The 7,390-nt window shown below is 39.4% G+C and overlaps 1 long non-coding RNA gene across 1 annotated transcript in view; it reads left to right on the forward strand.

Annotated features, from left to right (window-relative positions):
* Positions 1-7,172, forward strand: part of LOC140620401 (uncharacterized) — a 35,268-nt gene extending 28,096 nt beyond the window's left edge. The window contains exon 3 of the long non-coding RNA XR_012020192.1: positions 5,023-7,172. This is a non-coding gene — a long non-coding RNA (uncharacterized lncRNA). The remainder of the gene's footprint in view (positions 1-5,022) is intronic.
* The last annotated feature ends 218 nt before the right edge of the window (positions 7,173-7,390 follow it).

Raw genomic sequence — 7,390 nt, forward strand, 5'->3', positions numbered from 1 at the left:
GCCCATTATCCAGTTCCTTCTTGGGTCCTGCCTCCTGCCATTGTGAGATCCTAACACTGCAGCTACTTTCCTAAACTCCAGCCCAACTACTTGCTCTAATCTCCCGAAAGTGCTTCCTGTACCAGTCTGGATTCTGAGCCCACCCAGCTCTGAACCACAGTGCCATGATTAATGTTCTCTGGGTCCCTCTCAGTCCCATACTGGTCTCTCCTAATGCTTCTCCATTCTTGTATTTGCTTTTTCACACCCAACTTCCCACCATATGCTCAGAACCAATTGCACTCCTCTGTGACAGCCCATCCTGAAAGTCATGTCCACTGCAGATGCATTGTTTCTGGAAGAATGCTTCTTTAATCTTTACAGCACAAAGTATTCAGCATTGAATACTTTGGCTTTCCATCCCAGGGAATAATTTAAACTAAAAGATGCTCCATAATCTGCAGCTATATTCACAGCATAAAGTTACAAGCTGATCTGCCAATAGATATTAAATTCCTTATCAAAGGTGGATTAACTCTACTCTAAATGTAATTCAAAAATAGCAATGGCCATAAGGCAACATGATGGGGACAGCTTTGCTTTGTAGGAGGAGAAGTTTGCAAGACAGGATTTAAAATGGACTAAACTTAACAGTATGAAATGGCATTTTTGCTGTAATTTTAAGCTTTGTAAGTAGAATTTATAAATGTATCTGAGGAGGAAAAAAAAAACCCTGAGAAGGCTAAAGAAAAAAAATACATTTGAAAATACAAAAAAGAAAGAGATCTTTCCATGGAGTCACAGAAATTAGAAATGGAAAACGTCCTTAGGCCAGCTTGTTCATTTCCCTGCCAGCATAGCTCACTCTCAAGGTTTGTCTAGTCTAATTTTAGATGACCTAAGAGTTTTGGCTTCAGGCACTTCATTTGGAAAACTATTCCACTAACAAACTTCCATAAGTTGTCTCCCCTTCCAGTTCTTCAGCCTAAATTTCCAACCTTCCAGGAGGTTCCAAAGGCTTTCCTTCCCTGGCTGCGCCATCTAGATAAAGTACTAGAAAGAGAATTTCTTCTTTCTTGTCAGGTCTACCTTTAAAATACCTGAGAAAGGTAAGAATGAGACCTCATCAAAACCAGGATCGGCATTCTCTAAAGATCCCTGTGCTAGAACAGGAGAACTCAAGTACTGGTTTCCCTGTTTTCATTATTACAAATCATACCAGAGGCTTAAGTATGTCTAAGTTACATTTTGCTTCCCACTGTCCAAATAGTTCATTGAAACATATAATAAACCCTATCAACTATTAAATGGCTAACACATACCAGTCATTAAGCTTTATATGAATTGGTTTATATGAATTGACTCTGACCTTACAACCACCCCTGCACGCACAGCAGTTAGTCCTCTCATTCTGCATACAAGGAAACTGAGACTTGTCTTGGGTCCCGTGGCCATTTAAACACACATTGGAGCCAATATTTCAGTTACCATCTGGCTCAAACCATTGCTTTTTCTGCAGCCCTCTGCTGTTACTGCTGCACCATTGTCAGAGAATATTAACAGCTGGTCTTGGGCTCTCCAAGTCTAAACAGAATCCAAGCAGAATGTGAAGATAAGAATGAAGCAGAACACTGCACTTCTCAGGAGATAGCCTGCCTCTAAGACTTCTGGAGACAGGCTCAGAGAGAAGTAGGTAAACATTGTAGGTCCATGTGTGCAGACCAATTTTAAGGAAGGGGTAAGTGAATGGAGTTAACTTGTTGGAACAAGGAACCTAGATTCAGAGGCTATGGGAATACCAGAGTATGGAGTGGCATCTAAAGTTCCCAGCTTCCCTAACTGGGGAGTGAGCAAGATCAAGGAGCAGCAGTTCCCGATACTTAGCAACCACACTTACATTGCTGATCATTCCATGGGGCTTCAGGATCCTGGATCTATCCAAGGCTTTGAATCAGAATCTGAACAGACTTATGGGACTGGGAAGCTGACCCAAACCCTAAGAGGAATAGTAGGATTCATTCCTGCAGCTGACTCAATAATCCCAAACACCCCAGATTAACAAAGAATGAAGATATGCCACGAGTCACCAAAGCCTTCCATAACCAAAGTGACAAGGGAGGAGCACATCTGCCCAAGAAGGTGAGTCAATAACATTTCCCTGCTCTTGGACCTTCAGAATTAGTCCTACATTTCAAATTATTGAATCTTTATGGGTAAAACCTGCTGACTAGACTCAACATTAGTTTTCTTAGTTTTCTCCTTCATTTGGAGGGAAACGTTGAGAATAATCAAAGAAGCCTGACTGTAACTACTGATTTGCAGCTGTGTGTCTACTGAGATAACACAAGTGGAAATCTGGACACTTCAAGCCCCTGACTTCACTTTCCTAGACAAAAGCTATGTTGATTAGATTGGCAGTTCTTGAAACAACACACCAACACAGCTCTTCAAACTTGCTGCAGATTTTGAATTAGAACTCTCATTAACTATATATCCAACCTTCAGAATAAAACATGGGAACAAAGAAAATTGGAAAGTTAATTAAAAATCTGTTTATTTGGGGAAATTATTTCATTTCCCTCACTTTTCAAGGGACAATAAATCTCTTCTAAGAAGCACATGAGCAGACATGAGTTGGAATCTCAGCCCTGTGGCTTATAGCATGTAAAACTTGTGTTGAGACATTTAACTTTGCTGGACTATTTGGTCGGCTGAAAAATGTCTACACTAATACCACACTCACAGTTTGCTGTGAGAATCAAAGGAGGTAATTTGCTTAGCACAGTGTCTCATGCTTAACAAATGCTAGAGTCCTTCGATTCATTAGGCAAAAGAACAGAGCAGCTCGTTTTGTGAAGCCATAACATAAGATACTTTTATTTGAAAGGAACCACAGTATCCTGGGACCCTTGTTAGAAATTTAAAAATACTTCACTTCCAGAGCAAAAATCCAAGGTAAAAGAAATGAAAACCAGAATTAGTTTTCTAAACTTTCAACTAATTTTTTTTTTTTTTTAATTTTTATTTATTTATGATAGTCACAGAGAGAGAGAGAGAGAGGCAGAGACACAGGCAGAGGGAGAAGCAGGCTCCATGCACCGGGAACCCGATGTGGGATTCGATCCCGGGTCTCCAGGATCGCGCCCTGGGCCAAAGGCAGGCGCCAAACCGCTGCGCCACCCAGGGATCCCCTCAACTAATTTTTGTCAACTAATACTCTTTAAGAAAATATTTGATTCCTCTGAGCCATTTTTCACTCTATATTTAGAAAATATTTCAATGCTTCCAACTTTTCCTTTCTGAAAATGTCTACCAACTTTCTCATCAATGGAATTTATCCAAGTCTGAGGTTATCAATGTACCATGTGAAAAGCCAATGGAGTACACTGACAAAAGTGCATAGTTTGACAATGGACACAACCTGGATTTGAGCCCCACCTCTGTGCTTTCCAGCTATGTGTCCTGAATAATTATACAGTCTAAGTCTCTACCACCTCATATACCATATGGTTATCATCATATCTATCTTATAGCTTTATTTTGAGGATTTATGAGATAAAATAGCATAACACTGAATAAGAAGAAATCATGTTAGCCTTAAGTAAGCAATTCATAACACATAGGACTGCTCCATAACATACTTACTATGTAAGAAGGAAATATGAAGTGCATAAATACTGTTTTCTATCTGCTAAACTAAACTAGATAAAGCTATCAGAATTATAGCCATGATTGAAACAGAGATCTTATTATGAATATTGTTTTCATTATTAGATTCTAAAAGAGTACAGCAACTATAAGAGACAAAATGATGCTGGGCCATGAATCTCCTCAGGGTAATAAAATTCTATAGATTGACAAACATGCACACAGAAACACACATATATGAGTGCATGTAAAACTGGTGAACTATGATGAGCTCTGGGGATTGTACTCATGTCATTTTCCTGGTTTTGATATTGTACTCTAGCTATTTAAGATTTAAATGTTAAGTAACATTTAAGATGTTACTATTGGAGCACGCTGGGAGAAGGGGACTTCTTTCTACTATTTTTGTAATTTTCTATGAATCTTTAATTATTTCAGATTAAAAGTTTTTAAAAAGGAAATGTGAGTTTAATAATACATTATTTGTTATTTTGTGTAAGCGAAAAAGTACTTATTTATATAAGGAAAACCACATAGACCATAAACTTGGAATGCAGATTCATTATTTCTAGCATTTATCTTTTAGTCACTCAAGGACAGTAACATTTTCTCCCTAACGTGGAAGTCATGTATGAAGGACTGACATTTTTTACACCAAAAATAAGCAGTTTTTCCCCATAACTCTGATAGTTTTCTTTTATTTAAAGTTTTCGTTTCATATTTAAAATTGTAGAATAGTAGATAGAGCAACTACAGCATTATAAAGAAATCTAAAACATATTCTGATTGATGAATGTAATCAAGACTGGATTTCAGAAGTGGCTATCAAATTTAGCTTTTGGCTATTGATAACACTGTCCACACCTAGGATTGCCTCACCACCTTATTCCTGTTGGCCAGAGCTGTAGGGACTCTTATCTAGGAACAAAGTCCATGAATTTCCGGACCCAAAGTGGAAAGAGATTAACTCTTGTTCTCAAATAAGTCACTTCCCCATGTTTTTACTTCCAGACTTTTAACATTTTCCCTGCAGTTTTGGATAGGACCAGACCTGTTGCATGTCTGTGACAAAGGTGATTTATTACATTCAGATTCAGTCAAAATGGGAACCCGCAGGTTGGAATCTCTTCCTTGTGACCTATATGACATCATTTTTTTTAATTTAGCTGACAATGATTCTGCTAATATCTAATATACTTTTGAAGAATGTCTTTAATGCATGAGAAGAGGACCAATGTAAATTAAATTGTCATTAAGTAACACGAGAGAAGTACAAATATACACTTCTGTGGCTGCTAATAAAGTTGTTAAGTGAGCAGATGTTGCAAGGCTGATTATCAGCATTAATCAGTGGTAAGAGTCTAATGTATTCACTCATTTTACTTTTTTCCTTAGGACACATAAATAGCACATAGGCTGGGACCTCTCTAAGGCAGGAAAGAGTGATGGAGAAAATAGTGTCTTCCTTCTCCCTGCTTTTACCCTCGGGTGAAAAAGAACTCCTCTCCCACCAGTTAATCGTAATGCTATGGATTTGGACATTATCTATGCTTCCAGTGATCAAGTACCCTGCTGTTTCCAGACATCTCTATAGCTTTTCTGCATTTCAGTAGCTTTGTTATGTCAAGGAACAACTAATCGAGGACCCTTAAATTCCAAGTCATCATAAGACCATCCTCATGAAGTGAAGGAATTGCTTTTGCAGAATTCCTGAGTCATTACGCATTCACTTCTTCAATTCATCTAAAGTTGGATGACTCATTGGCTGAGGACAAGGTCCATAGCCCAGATGTAAGAAAGTTCTGATTCATTTTGAGCCAAACTGATCCACAAAATGTCCTCTCTTTTATCTAAGTTCTGTACTTGACAGCAAGGGGATGTTCAATGTAAATTGTGGAAATGTCCCCCAAAGTGGCCTTTGATGGGGAACCACTGGATGGGGGTAGCTGTTGCTTCAAATTCTAGGCAGGAGGGCAAGCACTAAACACAAAGGAGGCCTGAAAATAAGTGAGAGGGCCCAAACATCTGGTTGGAGTTTTTTGTTTTGTTTTGTTTTGTTTTGTTTTGTTTTAATTTATGATAGTCAGAGAGAGAGAGAGAGAGAGAGAGAGAGAGACACAGGCAGAGGGAGAAGCAGGCTCCGTGCACCAGGAGCCTGATGTGGGATTCGATCCCAGGTCTCCAGGATGGCACCCTGGGCCAAAGGCAGGTGCCAAACCGCTGCGCCACCCAGGGATCCCTGGTTGGAGTTTTGAGCAAATTTCTAGTTCCTGGCTGAGCCAGCCTGGACTGCAAAATCATGAGAAATAATAAATTATTGTTTCAAGTCAGTTCAATTTTAATTCAGTTTGGAGTGGTTTGTTATGCAGCAATAGATAACTGAAATATGGACATACATTCAGAGTTTCAAATAAAACTTCATAGACTAACTAAAGCCCATTTCCAGGCTTCTTAAAGAACCACAAGACAGAATTTGAAATCTTTGGACTAGAACATTCCCAGGCCCCAGTTTTATAAACCTTGGGCTGCTTTTCAAATATTTGTCCTAAGTTATGATACTCTACAGTAGTGTCTTCTTCTGCCTATACAGTAGCACCACTTTTATGCTTCTCCCACACCATTCCCTTGGAATGCCATCTCCCACCTGAATTTCCTCTTTTTTTTTTTTAATTTTTTTTTTTAAATTTTTATTTATTCATGATAGTTACAGAGAGAGAGAGAGGCAGAGACACAGGCAGAGGGAGAAGCAGGCTCCATGCACCGGGAGCCCGATGTGGGATTCGATCCCGGGTCTCCAGGATCGCGCCCTGGGCCAAAGGCAGACGCCAAACCGCTGCGCCACCCAGGGATCCCTGAATTTCCTCTTATCAAAACCCTAACCATCCTTCAGGCCCATCCTTGTGCCCCTTCCTCAAATAGGTCTTTCCTGATCTTCTCCCCAGTGATAGAGCCCACCACTGTAGTGGTCATACTTGGAGTGGGGTTCGAAATGGCTTTTGCATACCAGGATCTCTTCTTTCTCAGGCTCCCATTAGCATTATTTCATAATTTCTCATGGCACTCTTATGGTCTCTTTTATCATAATGATGTGTGTACTTTTTTCCTCCTAAAAGTACTCTGAGGAACTGTTTCCCTCACCTCTGCCTGCCCATTAGTGTGTGCTTCCGGTCCTCCTCCTAACTCCACCAGCACTGTCCTGGCGTAGCTGAATGATGCCATAGGAATCCATGTCAGAACAAGGCCTTTGTAGTAATCTGATTCTCACTCCTGCAAAGCTGTGTACAAAATCAAGACCCTGTTAATAGGACTCCAGAGTATTTGGAAAGAGCTCAGGGCTTGAGTCAAATAGTCCTGCTCCATGCATGAAAACTGAGTATACTATTTCCTAACTGGATGAACCTGAGCAGACTATTGAACTTCTTCCGTATTATTTTTTTTTCATGTGTAAATTGGAGTTGTTCTGATCTCATAAAGTTGTTTTGCTTTAAATATTATGTATGCTCAACATCTAACCTGGCCACTGATACCTAACACAGAATATAAAATGTTGGAATAAAATACTTTGATGATTGACTTATTGTTATGTTGCTGCAAATCAACTCTGCCTCATTGTAATGTTGTTGAGGGGACTTTTTTTTTGGCAAAAAAGTAAGGTTCTGAAATCAGATACTATTTAAATGTAAATTGTAGCATTCTAAATTTGAGGGAAAGACTACTGTATTGAGAGTTTGTCTCCCTGGCTTCATATCAAAATCTATACTCC

The sequence above is a fragment of the Canis lupus genome, chromosome 28, assembly GCF_048164855.1.
Source record: "Canis lupus baileyi chromosome 28, mCanLup2.hap1, whole genome shotgun sequence".
Lineage (NCBI taxonomy): Eukaryota > Metazoa > Chordata > Mammalia > Carnivora > Canidae > Canis > Canis lupus.